Source organism: Bos javanicus, chromosome 8 (genome assembly GCF_032452875.1).
Source record: "Bos javanicus breed banteng chromosome 8, ARS-OSU_banteng_1.0, whole genome shotgun sequence".
In the NCBI taxonomy this organism is placed as follows: Eukaryota; Metazoa; Chordata; class Mammalia; order Artiodactyla; family Bovidae; genus Bos; species Bos javanicus.
In genome coordinates this window covers 101,144,543-101,162,509 of record NC_083875.1, presented here as the reverse complement: position 1 = coordinate 101,162,509, position 17,967 = coordinate 101,144,543, and the positions used below count along the sequence as shown (strand labels likewise).

The following is a 17,967-nucleotide window of genomic DNA, read 5'->3' as shown; positions in this document are numbered from 1 at the left end:
AATGAAGTCGCTCAGTCGTGTCCGACTCTTCGTGACCCCATGGACTGCAGCCTACCAGGCTCCTCCGTCCATGGGATTTTCCAGGCAAGAGTACTGGAGTGGGGTGCCATTGCCTTCTCCGTCTCTGCCGTGGTAGCCACTTTATTCACATGTCCTTGGTGGTGCTGACAAAGGTTAGCTCAGCATTCCTGCTTGTGGAGATGAGCAGGAATTCCACCTCTTCCCTCTCCTTTACCAGTTGGAAGAATTATGGAAGGGAGAGGATCATGTTCATTCAAGTTCATCTTGGAATATATGATGGTACTCAGTGTAATTTACTCTTGTCAAAACCTATCCCTAATGGGTCAGATCTATGACCTCTTAGTGTAAATTCCTACAAGTCAGTTCAGATCTGTTTCTGGGAAGAAGTCCAGTTATTGTTATTGCTGTTCATCTTTTAGAAACCTAAGCTCTCAGAAACAGATTTTTAGATAACTTTTCAGAGATATTTTTTCTGGATATTTTCTCAGAAATTGGAGATAAATTAACCTCATCAGCAAATTATATCAAGGCTCAATTGCTATTACTTCCTTCCTCCTGATCATACTGCATCTTCCCAGGGGTTTTTAAAGTATCCTGTGTTGCTGTTTCAACTGTGCACCCGCCTCCCCCCAACCTTTGTGGCTCTGTATTCTGCATATTAGCAGCGACTTCTGTGAGGTCATGTCTTACCTGTGGAGCCGTCCTCCCAAGGTTGTAGCCGTATTTTATATCAAGTTAATTCCTATTCTAGATTTGTAATCTTCCCATGGTGCAGATACAGGGTGGCTAAAGGTTCTTAGCAATCATGAATAAGATTTCATACCTTGAAATCCTAACCCTCAGCACCTCAGAATGTGACTGTATTTGGAGGCAGGGTCATTAAAGAGGTAATTAAGGTAAAGTGAGGTCATAAGGGTGAACGCTAGTCCAATAGGACTGTCTTTATAAGAAGAGACTAGGGCACAGATACACACAGACTGAGGGGAGACCAAGTAAACACATCTGGAGAAAAATCACCATCTGCAGGCCTAGGACAGAGGCCTCAGAGGAAAGAACCGTTGACCTTGGACTTCTATCCTTTAGATCAGTGGGAAATGAACTTCTGTTGTTTAAACTATCCAGTCTGTAGTACTTTGTAATGGCAGCCGTCTGTTCTCAGGATACACAGACCTCTCTCTGTTGTTCTCACATTCCAAGAGTATTGTTTTTCCTTCACGTCTATACATACTGTTTATGCCTGTAAATCCCCGTCTAGGAGGTCAGGTTTTTCTATAAAGATTTTTGATTTTTCTATTTTCCCTTTTGTTACATATTTTCCTGAGCAATGAGCACAGAACACACGATTCGACAGTGAGAGAAGGAAAGTGGAACTACAGGAAGAAGAAATTGTAGAATAAAAATCTCAAAATTTTGGTCATATTTGGTCAATTGTTTGGTCATATAATTATTATATTTACTAAAGCCAGAAGATACATGCTATTAATTATATATTTTATGGTTATATAAAATTAGAATAGTAGCCATGGAAAATCACAGGCTTCATACATAGGAATAATCTACTGACTTATTATTTAAAAACTTTTAAAATTGAAGTATAGTTGATTTACACTGTTGTGTAAGATACTGGTGTATACCGATGCTGCTGCTGCTGCTGCTGCTAAGTCGCTTCAGTCATGTCCGACTCTGTGCGACCCCATAGACGGCAGCCCACCAGGCTCCCCCATCCCTGGGATTCTCCAGGCAAGAACACTGGAGTGGGTTGTCATTTCCTTCTCCAGTGCATGAAAGTGAAATGTGAAAGTGAAGTCGCTCAGTCGTGTCTGACACTTAGCAACCCCATGGACTGCAGCCTACCAGGCTCCTCCATCCATGGGATTTTCCAGGAAAGCGTACTGGAGTGGGTTGCCATTGCCTTCTCCTACTGCTGTATACTACTGATTCAATTATACATATACATATCTTTTTTTTTTTTCCATTTGACTCAAATTTTAATAATCAAATAAAATATATTAAAAAATACATTATGAAGAGACCAGTCATCAAAAACAGCTTTCTCGAGAACAGCATTTTTCAACCTTCAAAAAGAATTTTTTTGTGATTTCCCTGCTAAGGGAATTTTTTGGAGAATTTTCCAAATCACTCTTCTCCCCATAAAATTTTAATATCACAGATATACTGTATATCTGTTTATTTATTTTTTTAATTTTATTTTATTTTTAAACTTTACAAATTGAATTAGTTTTGCCAAATATCAATAGGTTATTATCAGATATTGAATATAGTTCTCTGTGCTATATAGTAGGAACTTATTATTTATCCTGACTTATTATAAAGTTAATTTTTCTTAGGACATGTGTATAGTTTATCTCGGTTTTTTATAGGAGTACAATCATTGTCTAGGATGTCATAGTGTTTATATATGTTCATTCACAACAGTAGCCCCCAGAGGATGTATGTGGTGGCTGAGTATTATTCCATAACAGTTTGCCTTAGAAATACCATTGTATGGATATAGCCAGATAATTATACTTGTGTTTTAAAGTATATTATTTGGGTATAATTTACAAATAATCAGTTGCATCAACATTAAATGTTCAGTTCAATGAGTTTGTACACTTAGTACACCCGTGTTACCACCACAGAAAGCAAGATATAGGATAGTTCTCCTACCCCAGGAAATTTCCTTGTGTGCCTCTTCTGTCAATCCCCAGTCCCTTGGCAACCATTGTTCTGTTTCAGACATCACAGATGAGTTTCACCTGTTCAGGAACTTCATAGAAATGAAATTGTACAGCAGGCACTGTTATGGATCTGTCTAATTTTATTCAGCGTGTTTTTGAGATTCATCCATATTGTTGTGTATATCAGGAGTCTGGTCCTGATATTGCTGACTAGTCTTCCATTAATGTCCATAATTACCATTTAATCTGTGGAATTTACTCTGCCTCATCTTCTGGCAGAGTTAATGTCGTCAGAGAAGTCAGGCTGATTGGCAGAGGCATTCAGTTAAATGTAACCAGTGCTTTGAGGTAGAGTTTGTACAAAGAGTTTGTACATTAGAGTTTGTAACATCTCTAATGTGCCCGCTTCTGACAAATGCCCACTCCAGAGGGCAGGTCATCAGAAATCTCTCCTTTTCTCAGATCAAGCCACAGTCTAGGTTACAGGGTATCATTGAACCCCTGGGATTATAGTAAAAATGTCTATGTATAATATATATGTCTATGTCTATATATATATTCATAGACATTTTTATACATATATGTATTTTATTCATATACATATATGTATATCAGTTAAGCCAAGGTAACAGAGTTCTCAAATATAGTGTCTCAAAGAACAAAAAAAAATTTTTTTCATATGAAAATCCAGAGAGATGTTCAGGTTGGTAGAGAGGCTCCATGTGGACATACAAGCATCAGGAGTTTGGCTGCCTGCCATCTTTGATTGGTGGCTTCCAAGGTTTGCATGGGCATCACCATCCTCATCAACAGAAAGGACAGAGAACCTGAGGGAGCACACATAAGAAGAGTCTTTGGTAATCCTAGACTCCACAGAAGTCTCTTTTGCTCAAGTTCTACAGGAGATAACTCAGGTATGTGGGCTTAATTAACTGCAAAAGAGGCTGGAAATCTAATCTAGCTGGTGTCCTAAAAGGCAAGAATGGATACTGTAGTTACCTCTGTTACAATGGAGAAGGAAATGGCACCCCACTCCAGTATTCTTGCCTGGAGAATCCCATGGATGGAGGAGCCTGGTGGGCTACAGTCCATGGGGTCGCACAGAGTTGGACACGACTGAGCGACTTCACTTCACTTCACTGAGCTACTTCACTTCACTTCACTTCTGTTACAATGTGTACTGCTGTTGTTGTCGTTCAGTTGCTAAGTTGTGTCCATCTCTTTGTGACCCCATGGGCTGCAGCATGCCAGGCTTCCCTGTCCTCCACTATCTCCCCAAATTTGCTTAAGGTCATGTCCACTCAGTCAGTGATGCCATCCAACCATCTTATCCTCTGTCACCCCCTTCTCCTCATGCCTTCAATCTTTCCCAGCAACACTCTTCCAATGAGTCGGCTCTTCGCATCAAGTGACTAAAGTATTGGAGCTTCAGCTTCAGCATCAGTCCTTCCAATGATTATTCAGGGTTGATTTCCTTTAGGATTGACTGGTTTGATCTCCTTGCAGTTCAAGGGACTCTCAAGAGTCTTTTCTAGCACCACAGTTCAAAAGCATCAGTTCTTTGGTGCTCAGCCTTTTATATGGTCCAACTCTCACATCTATACATGACTACTGGAAAAACCATAGCTTTGACTATATGGACCTTTGTTGGCAAGTGATGTCTTTGCTTTTTAGTACGCTGTCTAGGTTTGTCATAGTTTTCCTTCCAAAAAGCAATCATCTTTTTAATTTCATGGCTGCTGTCACCATCCATGGTGATTTTTGGAGACCAAGAAAATAAAGCCTTTCACTGTTTCCATTGTTTCCCCATTTATTTACCATGATATGATGGCAAAAGTATGATTATGATCTTAATCATAGTCTTGTTTCTTTTTTCTCTTTTCCCACTATCAGCTTACTGTGTGTGTGCGCTAAGTCGCATCAGTTGTGTCTGACTCTGCAACCCTATGGACTGTAGCCTGCCAAGCTCCTCTGTCCATGGGATTCTCCAGGCAAGAATGCTGGACTTGCCATGCCAGGGTTGCCATGCCCTCCACCAGGGGATCTTCCTGACCTAGGGATCAAACCCATGTCTCTTACACCTCCTGCATTGGCAGGCAGACTCTTTACCAGTGGTGCCACCTATAAATCCACTTATTTTATTACTGCTTTATAGAACTAACTTTTTGTTTTGTGACCCTTTGTATGATTTTTTTTTTATATTTAGGTCTATTTTTAACTCTGAAATTATATATATAATACACATATATATTTTCTTCTTCATTCCCCCCCACCCCCAACCACCACATCATTTTAGATCAAAAGCTTTTAATTTGCATGAAGGAGACTACAAGAAAAAGATTGTTTGACCTTGATCTATTTCAGACATTACCCAGATTATTCATGCAGAAATAGGTGATAAGAAAATGGTGAGCAGAGAGAGACTCTGTTTAGGGCTCTCATTTCACTGCAGTCTGGTCCTCACGCAGGACTGCTGCACACACAAGCCCACCTTCTAGTCCCCATTCCTAGAGTCTCCTGATGTCGCCACTACCCTGAAGAGTTTTATTTATTGTTACTACATTGGGCTGCCTCACCCTCCTCTGCCACTGGCCTTTTCAAATAGAAAGGTTTCCGAAGGAGAATGATTTCTTTCTGGTCAAGGGGAAAAGCACCAGAAGAGGCATAAATATACCATTTTAAAAAGGAAGAAACCCCTGTCTGAGAGGCACCTGAAAAACTTCCCCAAGCAGGCTGAATTCTCAGGGTATTGTTTCACCAGAATATACTTTCTACATTCACAGACTGGAGGGAAAGTTTCCAACAGATCTTTTTTGCTGATAGTTTTGATTACTCTCTAGTAAAAAAATTTCAAAGGCTTTTTGCCAGACAGAAGAAATGTGGGGAGGCAGAGGGAACTGGCATGATAGTAGCCCCCTCTGAACAAATAACAGAGCCCAAAGTAGTGACAGCCAGTGTTTCAGTCCTAAATGCTTTGCAAATTATAGTCCTTGGACCACTAGATAACAGCAATAACCTGACAAAGTCTACTGTTACCCTCTAAGATATTAACGTAAACCATTCTGGAAGTATTCCCCACTCTGATTCTCTTCATTTTGCTAAAAATATTTTTTCTCATGTTTGACAGCACCACTGTCTTTGGGTCTCTGACTCTGCTGAAGTCATTTGAAGAAACAGATCTAGAGAAACATTGCTCGGCAAAGGATAAGAGAGAAAGGTTAGGACAAAAAGCATTAAGTTGCCCATCCAATAAAGGGAATCAGTTTGAATGGCAAGAGGGCCACAGACAGATAAAAACATTAAAGAGAGTATAATCAAGATATCCTTCTGCATCTCTGTTGAAATCACATCATCTACTTTTGTGTCTGAAGTCTGTTCAAATATATTATCTTACTTTGATAAAGGCAGTGTGGAACCCAATAAAGTAGACTGAATTATTATTATTATCATCCCATTTTACAGATAAGAAAACTGACTTGTTTGAAATGTAGTACTTATTTTGATGGATTAACCTCTGTAATGAACTGGATTCTGTATTGTATTTCATTTTCTCTCTCTGTTTACACATGGGCATACAACCTAGAGTTGATTTTAAAGTTATTGAACGAAACCTGGGTGCAGAGCAGTCTCCTTCAGGCAGGCCTGCACATGTCAGGGAGACAAGTCTGTCCAGGCTGACCTTGTACTTTGCTAGGCCAATAAAGAGGAAATAAAAATTTTTAAAGCAAATAAATTGGAACTCTTGTATACTCATCTTGTGTGGACAGAATTCCTCATTTGATGTTAGAAAGGACCAGAGAGCAGTTTGGTCAGTTAATATGCAGTCAAAGCAGAAGCAGCCATATTCCTGAAATAAATATATTAGAGGTGAAATAAATATATATATTGGAAAAAAATATTGGAAACATTCAAGCTGAGGGCTCAAAAGAAACTCATTCACACTTTACCTTTGATTTATGAGGAAGGCCTAAACATAGAAATAATTAACTTGTAAATTAATTAAATGATTATTTGATACTATTTACTGCTACATTAATATAAGTATTTTTAATAAAATTCAATAAAATTTTAAAGTATTCTTTTTACTAAATATAGAAGTTTTAGTATTGAGAAACCCAAAAGTAAATACTGAGTGTGTAGTAGAAAGACAAGAAAATTAGCTAAGTGAGTTTTCTGAGTCGGGTAGAGCTATATTGCAGAGTACATCATGAGAAATGCTGGGCTGGAAGAAGCACAAGCTGGAATCAAGATTGCCAGGAAGAAATATCAATAACCTCAGATATAAAGATGACACCACCCTTATGGCAGAAAGTGAAGAGGAACTAAAAAGCCTCTTGATGACAGTGAAAGAGGAGAGTGAAAAGTTGGCTTCAAGCTCAACATTCAGAAAACAAAGATCATGGCATCTGGTCCCATCACTTCATGGGAAATAGATGGGGAAACAGTAGAAACAGTGTCAGACTTTGTTTTTTTGGGCTCCAAAATCACTGCAGATGGTGATTGCAGCCATGAAATTAAAAGACGCTTACTCCTTGGAAGGAAAGTTATGACCAACCTATTTAGCATATTCAAAAGCAGAGACGTTGCTTTGCCAACAAAAGTCCATCTAGTCAAGGCTATGGTTTTTCCAGTGGTCATGTATGGATGTGAGAGTTGGACTGTGAAGAAGGCTGAGCGCTGAAGAATTGATGCTTTTGAACTGTGGTGTTGGAGAAGACTCTTGAGAGTCCCTTGGACTGCAAGGAGATCCAACCAGTCCATTCTAAAGGAGATCAGCCCTGGGTGTTCTTTGGAAGGAATGATGCTAAAGCTGAGAAACTCCAGTACTTTGGCCACCTCATGGGGAGAGTTGACTCATTGGAAAAGACTCTGATGCTGGGAGGGATTGGGGGCAGGAGGAAAAGGGGACAACAGAGGATGAGATGGCTGGATGGCATCACCAACTTGATGGACGTGAGTTTGAGTGAACTTTGGGAGTTGGTGATGGACAGGGAGGCCTGGCGTGCTGCAATTCATGGGGTCGCAAAGAGTCTGACACGACTGAGCCACTGAACTGAACTGAACTGAACTGGATAGTTGAAAACAAAAGTCCTTTTCAAGTATATTCTTTCTTTTCTTACCAATATGTACTTTGTATTATACTTAGATTATATAGCGGATATTTTCCTATTCGTCCTGATGTATATTAGAGTTTAAGATCAGCTCTCATTGTTCGTGTGGTAAGAGTTTTTATATACTTTCTGCATGTTGTAAATGAACATACTAGCACTCTGCATGTATTAAAATCTCTAATTTTTCACATTATCTATTATAAAAGAAATTATAAATTGGTAGGAAAGGGGAAAAGGCAGTCATTTAAAGCTGATTTTTTAACAAAGGGGATTTGATGCATTGTTTGAAAAAGGAAACAGCCTCAGATAGTAATTGACGAGCAGCTTGGTTTTTAGCCTTGAGCATCCTGTGAAAACCACGAGACCAACTCACCCAAGGTTCTCAGCAGTCAGTCACTTGGGGGAGGTGGTCATATTCTCTTCGAAGCTATACCTCACTGGAAGCTTGAGAAGTTCTCATGCCTTCCAAGAAGTCTTCCTCTCCCCACTCGCTGCGGTTTCCAGTGACCTCTCTTTTCTGCAAAGCCCTAGGTTACCGAGTGACCGGCACCAACGCAGCCCTCCCTCGCGGTTCTGCCTGTCTTTCTTACAGGTAGTTGGATCAGCCCTGCCAAAGTTCCTTGGCGTGGCCCCCACGTGCCGTTTCAGGCCAGAGTCTGCAGTGTTTACTAGTAAGCAGCTACTTCTGTTGTGCTGCGGCTTTAGCAGTGAAGCCAGAGGCAGAGAACTGCCAACACTCCTGGAAGCCAAGGGTGGTAGATGGTAGGGGTGGCGCGGCAGGAGAGCACTCGCGTCCTCCCTGTGGCCGCCCCCCGCCGTGGACTGGGAGGTGTTCAGAACCCGGGCGAGTTTCTCCGGCTGCCTCTTTCCGGAGAAGGATCCCCAGGCCTCAGTCCCGCACCGCTCCCGCCCACATCTTCAGGTGTGTATTCCCCGCCCTTAATTACTCTTCTAAAATTGATAGTTTGTACTTGGCTTGGCGAAGTGCAAGTGCAGACTGGGAAAGCGGAAGAGAAATGTATAATCATGGATATGGAGAACTAGGGGAGCACAGTCATACATTTGCTTTGGTCTGCAGACCCAGTCAGTCGCAAACTCAGAAATGGAAACGTGTGCACCTTTCCGGCAGCAAAATTGACTCCGCGTTCTTCGCAGCTTCGAGTTAAAAGCTGCGCTGGGAGAGCTGTGCCTGCTGGAAAGTTTGGACACTGCACTACGCGAGAGGCCAGACGTTAGGGGTTCCGCGGGCCCGGCGATGTCTTCCAGAGCTTTTCAAGTGGGAAGAAAAGAGCGACAAAATGAAAATGCAACGTGTGGGGGTGGCCACCCGAGTCCCGCAAGCTGCCGGTCGCAGAGGTGAGCGCGGGAGCGGGTGCGGGATGGGGAGATGGAGTTGAAGGCCCTAGGGTCTCGGGCCCCGGGTGGGTTCTCTCCGGGTGGGGGGGCGCTGGGAATATCATGAATGGGAGGCTTGAGCTACCCTCCGCCCCCGCTCTGCAGACGAGGCTGGAAGTCCAGCAACTGAATGGGGGAGGAGGAGCGCCGAGGGTCGGGGCTCGGGGGGCGTCGCGCCAGGTAAGGGAATGAGCCAGGGGGAGGGAGTCGGGAGGTGCAGGACTTGCTGACTTGTGCTACGTGGAGCCAGCAGAAAAGAAGGAGGCGGAGGAAGAAGGAGGCCGGCGTCGGCGCGGCTCCCGTGGCCCTCCCTCGGCGCCCCCTCCCCCGCCGCCCCTGCCAGCGCGCCAAAGCCGGAGCACTCCAGGCGGAGCGGCGGCAGACGCTCCCCGAGCCGCGACGCCCCTGTCCCCCAGCGGAGCCCGCCCGTTGTCGGGCGGCCAGGGTCCCCGCGCTGCTGAGCCCTTCCCGGCCTCCCGGCCGCGCTCGGGACCCCGGCGGGGTGGGCGCAGGGGGCGGCCCCGCTCCCGGCGACGGCCGAGGGGCGGGCGGAGGGCCGGGCTCGGCGGGCCGCGGGGCGGGGGCTGCGGGGATTGACCGCTCAGCCTGAGGCCAGCCTGGGGGCGGCGGGAGCCGGACGCGAGGCGGCGGCGGGCGCAGGTAAAGGCGCGGGCGCGGCGCGGGAAGACGGTACCCTCTGAGCGCCGAGCCTGCGGCCGCCGGGTCCCTTCTGCGGCCAAAGGGCGCCCCGGGATCGCGCTTCCCGGCGGCAGACGCGCTTTGTGGCTGTGGGTGCGTGCGTGCGTGCGTGCGTGTGTGTGTGTGTGTGTGTGTGTGTGTGTGTATACGCGCGCGCCTGTGCCGGGTGTGGGTGGTTGTCTATGCCCGCGGGCCAGCCTGTAGGAGCGAGGCGCTGACGGCCTCCCCAACCAATTGACCGAGCCCCGGGAGAGCAGTTGCGGCAGCCGCCCGGGGCCCCCGCCCTCCGGTCCCCAGCGCGCTCCGGGGCCCACGCTGTGCTCTGTGCCTGCGATCGGGACCCGCCCAAGTGACACGTAGGTGGTCCCCGCTTACCTGGGACTGGGTGGGGGCACAAGAAGGCAGGCGGGGGGCGCTCGACGTCCTCCCCAAGCCGTGTCCGGGTGGACTTGGGCCGCCGGGGGTCCTCGCGCCCCGCAGCGCCGGGTTCCCGCACCACTTGCTTCTCACCCCTACTCAGCAGTCTCTCCCGGCTGAGGACTTTAAGCTTAAGTTTCTGCTCACCCGCCTAATAAACACGTTTATCAAGTAACTGGGAAGTCTAAAGCAAGGGAGGGACCTGGCTTTGAGTTGGTGGTTTTGAAATCGACGGGCTCCTTGTGTGTGTGTGTGTGTGTGTGTGTGTAGGACGAGTTTGTCGTGAATGGACTTAACCATTTTTTCTTTGCTGCCATTTGGACTTCGATGTGTAAGAATGACGGTATCCAGGACTTGTTGCTGCCTTCAGTCTGGGGCCTGAGATTCCTGCTCTCTGCTGCTACTTCTCTTTCTTTTCCTTTTTGTTGAAATCTATGGAGTTTTTGTAAACGTGGGTTTCCAGTGAGCGCTGGCTTGTTAAAGTTTCACTGTGAACGCATTGTTTTCTATTGGAATAAACACATATTTACAAACATGAATCTTGAAACAGGTAACTGCAGTTAGGAGAGCAAAATTCTCTATTCCTTCAGGCTTTAACAGTCCGAGTTTTTCACCTATTTGCTTAAGTGTCATTTGCCCAGCCTACGTATAACCGTGAAGCAGGAGGTCTATGATTCAAAGCTTTCAATTCCGGTTATAGAGAGACTGCACTGGAAAACCTGCAAAGTTCCTTCTCCTAAGAAACGATTTCCTTGACAGATAAAGAGTAGTAGAGCCCCAAGGAAAAAGGGTGTGTACTGGAGTTATGCTTATTTGGACGGAACTAAATTGTGTTAACACACATGTCATCCGGTTGTTTCTGCCCTTGATTCTCCAATTCAGGGAGACTGGAGAATATTTGTCCCAAATGCAAAATTGTGAATGACGATCACCATTATTAAGACTGCGTTTTTCTTGATACGGTTTAATTTGAGGATAAAGAAGCCAAGTAGCCAGAGAAAGAGGTAGTGTGTGGCAGGAAGATCAGGCTGAAGGACCAGCGGGAGGACTGGGTTATCACAATAAGCCACAGGCACACCACGCCCCCTAGCGGTGCGACCTTAGCCAGTTGGGTAAACTAGTCCTTCTCCCTGCCTGTGTCCTCATCTGGAAAATGGAAGCGTTTGATCATCTTTGCTGTTCCTTCCAGCTCCTTGCGATAACTAGAAACTGGAGGGTGGTTATCCCATCTTAGAACAGTAGGAAGTGAGTAAAGAGAAGTATAAACCGTTAGTCTGGGAGGTACGGGGGAGGGCAAGCAGGCTGAGAAGGTGTAAGAAAACCAGCAGTGGGAGATGCCAGGAGGACGGGAAAAAACAGCTAGGAGTTGATTTTCCTCTGTTTTTTGTTTTTCTCATCCACAAGGACATCAGTAATACCTGCTCCCTTCCCACTCCAGTCAGTCTTCCATTACCCATTTTATTTAAAGTGGGTGAGCCTACTTAACCATAAAATTGACCTGGAGTTCCCAGTCTGACCTGACCAATTTCCCATTTGCATCATTGTCTGGAGATGAGCAGTAGCACTCGGCTGTGGGCACTCAGTGGATCTCAGAATCCCTGCAAGTGATGGGGAAAGATATCAGACATGGGAATGTAAGTGGCCACCCTTTTCAACACCTGCAGTTTAAAACATCTATTTTTATTTGAAGCTAACCTTTTCTGAAAAGTAGTTTAAGAAAAAAAGACTTTACCATAAACTTTGCAAATTTTTACTGAATCTATTCTGTTAAGACCTACTGAAAAATTCAAAGAAAGTAAAACTCTTACTTGGTAAGCCTTTTTGATACATAATGGCGGTCAGTCTGAAGTTCATGATTTTTAGGCCCAAGAATCTTATTTCAGATGCTCAGTCAGGGAAGCTGCAACCTGTGTGGAGTATATGGTATCATTTTTCACTGGGAAGCTTTAAGTGTCCAGCAAATAAAGACCTAAATTTTGTTTGAGGTCACGATTTTATATCTGTGCTTGATGTGTGGCCTGTTTTCTTTGTTTTTGGTACCTGTATGGATACACGTTTGAGGGACATGATCTATTTTAAGTGAATTGTGATACCGTAAAACTTGGTTTAAAGTCTGAAAGCTTGCTCTGGCCTTGCTAACTCAGCATCTTGTTTGGTTTCTAATTTTTACGTATCACGTTACCTTCCCAATCCATAGCGTGTTATTTAACTATGTCATGGAGAGCTATTATGGATGCCTTGGAGAGTTGGGAGAAAAGGAGGATATTTTAATTGAATAAGTAGTTACTGAATTCCTTTGACAGTGGCAGAGACAAGGATGAGAAAAAGGCTCTAGAAAGAGCTGCAGTACAGAGGGAAAAAATACAGCCAACTTCCAGTATATAGCAACTGGGTTGCATAACTAGGTGGCAGCTGTAGAGTCTAAGAACCTTGGCATGCCAGGGAAGGGAAAACTGAATTCTGGCTCTGGGAAGGACTTCACAGAGGAGCGTGAAGATGAAAATGATGTGTCTCTTAAAAGATGAATAGTGGGGCATGAACTTGTTGTTGGAATCTGGAGTAATGAGGCTGGAGAGGTACAAGGTGATAAATTGTGGGGGACCTTGGATATTATTTTAAGGAATTGTGCTACCTAGGGATGTGGAGGGGCATGTGTGATTTAACCCTATGATGCAGGAAGACACTGAGTCACAAATCCTGGGCGTAGAGAGGGCTGAAATGATTGAGAGGTGCCTGGGCCCCGATTCCATTACATTCCTTTGTAAAACTCAAGGGCGAGTGAATGTTAGGGCACTGCTGCCAGCTTATGCAGATTATATAAAGGTTACAGATTGCCCCCAAATTGACAGTGCTCTTTTGAGAGATTTAATATAGTGAAAATTAATGATGTTTTTGTGTTACACCTGGACCTTGTGAGGCCCTTGAAGCATGTGGTTTAAAATTGCAGAGCTGACCAAGAAAGCCTTTTGTTTCCTTTTGTTTTTGTTTAGGGAGGGGCCTGCTAGTTAATACTAATTTAAACATGACTAATGGCAACTGACATTCTCAACCCTGTTTATGTTATACATAGTGTTTAACCACGGTAATTGAATATTTGTAGCACAGAAGAGAATTATTACTAGTTTAAAAATGGTGTTGACACCTTTGTAAAAGGTCAGGGTTAAGGAAAGAGGAGAAAAACACTGTTGCTGTTACCTTGAGGATTGACACAGGCCCCCCAGAGCCTTTATTAAGTTTAACCTCCAGTGGAAGGAGCTTGACGGGTTCTGTGAAAGTGAAAGTCGCTCAGTCATGTCCGACTCTTTGGGATCCCTGAATAGTCCATGGATTCTCCAGGCCAGAATACTGAAGTGGGTAGCCTTTCCCTTCCCCAGGGGATCTTCCCAACCCAGAGATCAAACCCAAGTCTTCCACATTGCAGGTGGATTCTTAACCAGCTGAGCTACAAGGAAAGCCTTGACTAGTTCTGTAGATGAATACTTAAGAACATTCTTTCTGGTCACCTGCTTTTTTTTTTTTTTTTTGGTTTGTTTTTTCCCACTAAATCTCTAGAGCTGAGGTGTGTAGCTCATTATCTCTAGACAGGAAGAATCTCTGTGGGCTTCTTTTGGGAGAGACTTCCAGCAAGGTGGCTCAGATGGTAAAGCGTCTGCCTACAATGCTGGAGACCCAGGTTCAATCCCTGGGTTAGGAAGATCCTCTGGAGAAGGAAATGGCAACCCACTCCAGTACTCTTGCCTGGAAAATCCCATGGATGGAGGAGGCTACAGTCCATCGGGTCGCAAAGAGTCGGACACGACTGAGCAACTTCACTTCACTTCACTTCCAGCAACTCTGGAGGTTTCCTTTCATGTCCCAGTACCTCCTGTCAAAGGTGGGAGTGGATAGCCTTTCAGCTGCATGTCCAAGGTGGAACTGACTGGAGTTATTCTGCTGTTGCTGCTGCTGCTAAGTCGCTTCAGTCATGTCCGACTCTGTGCGACCCCAGAGACGGCAGCCCACCAGGCACCCCCGTCCCTGGGATTCTCCAGGCAAGGACACTGGAGTGGGTTGCCATTTCCTTCTCCAATGCGTGAAAGTGAAAAGTGAAGTCGCTCAGTTGTGTCCTACTCTTAGCGACCCCATGGACTGCAGCCCATCAGGCTCCTCTTTCCATGGAATTTTCCAGGCCAGAGTACTAGAGTGGGGTGCCATTGCCTTCTCTGTTATTCTTCTAATTGCCTTCAAATCTGGAGGTGCTGGGCCAATAAGGAGAAAGATGATGAAAGATTTGGCCAATTGCTTTGTACCATCTTCTGAATACAGTTTGAATGAATGATCCTCCCAACTGTGTGTTTTATCTTCCACAAGGGAACTTGGGTTTGTAAGTTTAATCAATTAACTTAATTAAGGTGATAAATTGAAGGAATCTAAAGTTTTTTGTTTTGGCGGGGGAGGGAGAAGGGAAGTGCTGCTGATGGTGATTTTATTTAAATTTCTTGGCCTTTTTTCCCCCCCAGCAGGTTAGTGTGATTTACAAGTAATGCCGTTATTGACTTGGGGGTGGGGTGGGGCAAAGAAAATTATCTCAGTACTTGGATGTTGGCTCCTGTTATCTTATCAGCACTATAGAAACTTTAACTTTGAAGTTCATGTAACATTCAAATTTCTTCCAGAAATAAGAGGAGTGTTTTACTACTACATGGATTTACGTTATAATTTTATTTCTGTGGTACTATTTTTAAAAAGTGATGTAATAACAGGGCAGACTCTCAAATTTAGTCCAGTGCTAAAACAAACATGTGTAAGCCTGAATGAGGTAAATCAGGTTGTTTGCTTTATTTAATATGGAGACAAAGGAAAATGATTTCAAAACCGCCTCTTTCTCTAAAAGAGAGAAAGTTGGACTAATAAAACCTGGTTATGGATCTCTCTGGGGTAGGATTTCCAAGGTTGAAACTGTTGTTAGGGGAAATCTTGTTCATTATGGCCGTCGTGTGTGCCTTTGCTTCTTAAGGTTTAGGATTCATTATACAGAGAGGGCTACTGTGAACCATTCCTTCTTAGCAAGCTTTCCTTTTTCCGTTTTCTTAAATTTCAGACAATAGACTGGATTTGACTTTATGTAAGTCCTCTGTACTCGACCATGCTTTCAGTGGTTCTTCGTGACCAATACCCAAGCTGCCTTCATTCTGAAACTCAGCCCTAACAGATATTCTTGGATCTTTGGAAGGAGAAATGATCTGGGGTCAGAGGAAACGAGTTCTATTCTACTCCTAGCAGCACTGAACTATAACCCTGCTATAACGCAAGCATTGTGCTAGGTACTAGATACAGGCAGGGAGTGGGGGTGAATAAGCAGGGTTCCTACCCTCCAGAAGAAGCTGAGCTTACAGACATAGTAACATGATGATTGCAGTTCAGGGTGATAAGTGTGATGAGGGAGATAAGCTCAGGGTACTATGGGGGCACCAAGCAGGGGCCCTTGCTCCTCGGGTGTGGGGGTGGGGATGAGGCTCCTAGGAGATGAGGATCTGGGAGGAACCTCAGAGATGAACCAAGAGACCCAGAAGAGAAACAAGAGATGAAGACAGAGGGATTCAAGAGGCTTTTTATTTCTAGTGTTGTTATTGCTGAATGGGTCAAAGTTGCTTTCTTTTTATATCTGTAAAAAAAGAATGTTGCTGTTGTTTAGTCGCTAAGTCGTGTCTGACTCTTTTGTGACTCCATGGACTGCAGCCCACCAGGCTCCTCTGTCCATGGGATTCTCCAGGCAAGAATACTGGAGTGGGTTGCCATTTCTTTTTCCAGGGGCTCTTCCAGACCCAGGGATCGAACCCACGTCTCCTGCATTGCAGGCAGATTCTTTACCACTGAGGCACCAGGGAAGCCCCTGTAAACTAAGAATGGGCGCTGATACTATCTGGTTACTAATTCTAGATTAGTTTACTTTTTCCTTGATCTTGAATTTGCTCGTTTACTCCCGATGCAGTAGGTACCGTGTACTGGGGACCGAATGGTGGGAAACTAGACATACAAAGTCCCTTTCCTCAGGGAGCTTGCATTCTATCATGTTACGTTAGTGACTGAGGTTCTTCTGAAACAGCTTCAGATAAGGAGCATGTTTGTTGAATTGTTTTTCAACTTTAGGAATGTTTTCTTCAAACTAGGCCCAGTGTTTTCAGATCAGTTTGCTTTTCTTGAGAAGAAGAGAACGAGATGGATCCCAGTATTCTCATTTTCATTTTTTAAACTTGAAATGTTTTTACCTGGGTTTACCAGTTGCCAAGTCTAGAGACAGGCATGACTTTGTGTCTTATCTGTAGCCCTGGCTTGCTTCCTTCTCATTTGGATATTCTTAATATCGACCCAGTTTGTATTTGAGGTTCTTTAGTCAGTTGATGACTTGCTTCCCAGAATAATCCATATCTAGCCTTGGTAGGAAGTCAGACCTATTTTGAGGTCATGCCATCACAGTGACTCTGCTTCGTTACTGCATTTCACTTGTCCTGTTTAAGTCTCTCAGGGCTCTGAACACAGTAGAAAGTGTTCTCACCAGAATAAGATGCTGCATTCATTTATAGAAAGATACGGATTTTGTAATAATTCGAAAACTATGGATGTGTCTAACATAAATGGAGTAATGTCCCTTTGCTCTTTCAAGCTTTCTCTTCTGATGTAACCAACCCCTCTGTCATCAGCTTGTTACACAGCCTTTCATACCTTTCTTTTGCTTATACAAACCTCCAAAAATGTTTGTGTTTATTTGTTGGATTTGGCCCAAAAAGTTCATTTGAGTTTTTCCTAAGAGCATATGGAAAAACCCGAATGAACTTTTGGGCCAATCCAGTATATTGATGCATGTGGGGTGTGTGTCTGTGTGGGCACATGCTCCCTCCTGCCCCTGTTGGCTTCAGAGAGGCTGTGGATGAGGCTGCCATCACAGGCCAGACATTTGAGGTCCCAGGAACCTGCATGGCTCTTCCTGAGTCAGAACAGTGTGCTATGACTCTATTAAGAATCCTTGTCCCCAACAGAAAACCTCAATAGAACATTTCTCCAAAGAAGACATACAAATGGCCAACAAAGACATGAAAAGATATTGAACATCACTGATTACCGGAGAAATGCAAATCAAAACTACAATGAGGTATCATCTCACACCTGTCAGAATGGCCATCATCAAAAAATCTACAAACAATAAATGCTGGAGAGATTGTGGAGAAAAGGGAACCCTCCTACACTGTTGGTGGGAATGTAAATTGATAAGCCACTATGGAGAATAGTATGGGGGTTCCTTAAAAAACTAAAAATTGAGATATTGTATGACCAAGCAATCCCACTTCTGGGCATATACCCAGAGAAAACTGTAATTCAAAAAGATACATGCACCCCAGTGTTCATTGCCACACTATTTACAATAGCCAGGACATGGAAGCAGCGTAAATGCCTATCAACAGAGGAATGGGTAAAGACGATGTACATATATACAATGGGATATTACTCAGCCATGAAAAGGAATGAAACTGTGTCATTCACAGAGACATGGATGGACCCAGAGACTGGTCATACAGAGTGAAGTAAGTCAGAAAGAGAAAAGCAAATATCACATATAATGCATTTATGTAAAATCTTAGAAAAATGGTATAGGTGGTCTTATTTGC

General features: G+C 44.1%; 1 protein-coding gene and 1 long non-coding RNA gene across 5 annotated transcripts in view; one reads left to right on the top strand and one right to left on the bottom strand.

Moving 5' to 3' along the window:
* Nucleotides 1-2,824: 2,824 nt before the first annotated feature.
* LOC133253153 (uncharacterized) lies at nucleotides 2,825-8,276 on the bottom strand. The gene is made up of 3 exons (XR_009738210.1): nucleotides 8,187-8,276; nucleotides 6,453-6,549; nucleotides 2,825-3,529 (listed from the first exon to the last, which is right to left on the bottom strand). It is a non-coding gene; the product is annotated as an uncharacterized LOC133253153 (long non-coding RNA).
* An 805-nt stretch (nucleotides 8,277-9,081) lies between these two features.
* LPAR1 (lysophosphatidic acid receptor 1) overlaps nucleotides 9,082-17,967 on the top strand; it is a 167,798-nt gene continuing 158,912 nt past the window's right edge. Inside the window, exon 1 of one of the 4 annotated variants that reach the window (XM_061426474.1) lies at nucleotides 9,082-9,169. The gene's annotated coding sequence lies outside the window, so the exon portion shown is untranslated. Of the gene's footprint in view, nucleotides 9,170-9,781; nucleotides 9,869-10,175; nucleotides 10,264-17,967 lie in introns of those variants that run through there. The other 3 variants (XM_061426475.1, XM_061426476.1, XM_061426477.1) reach the window with 3 other exon arrangements.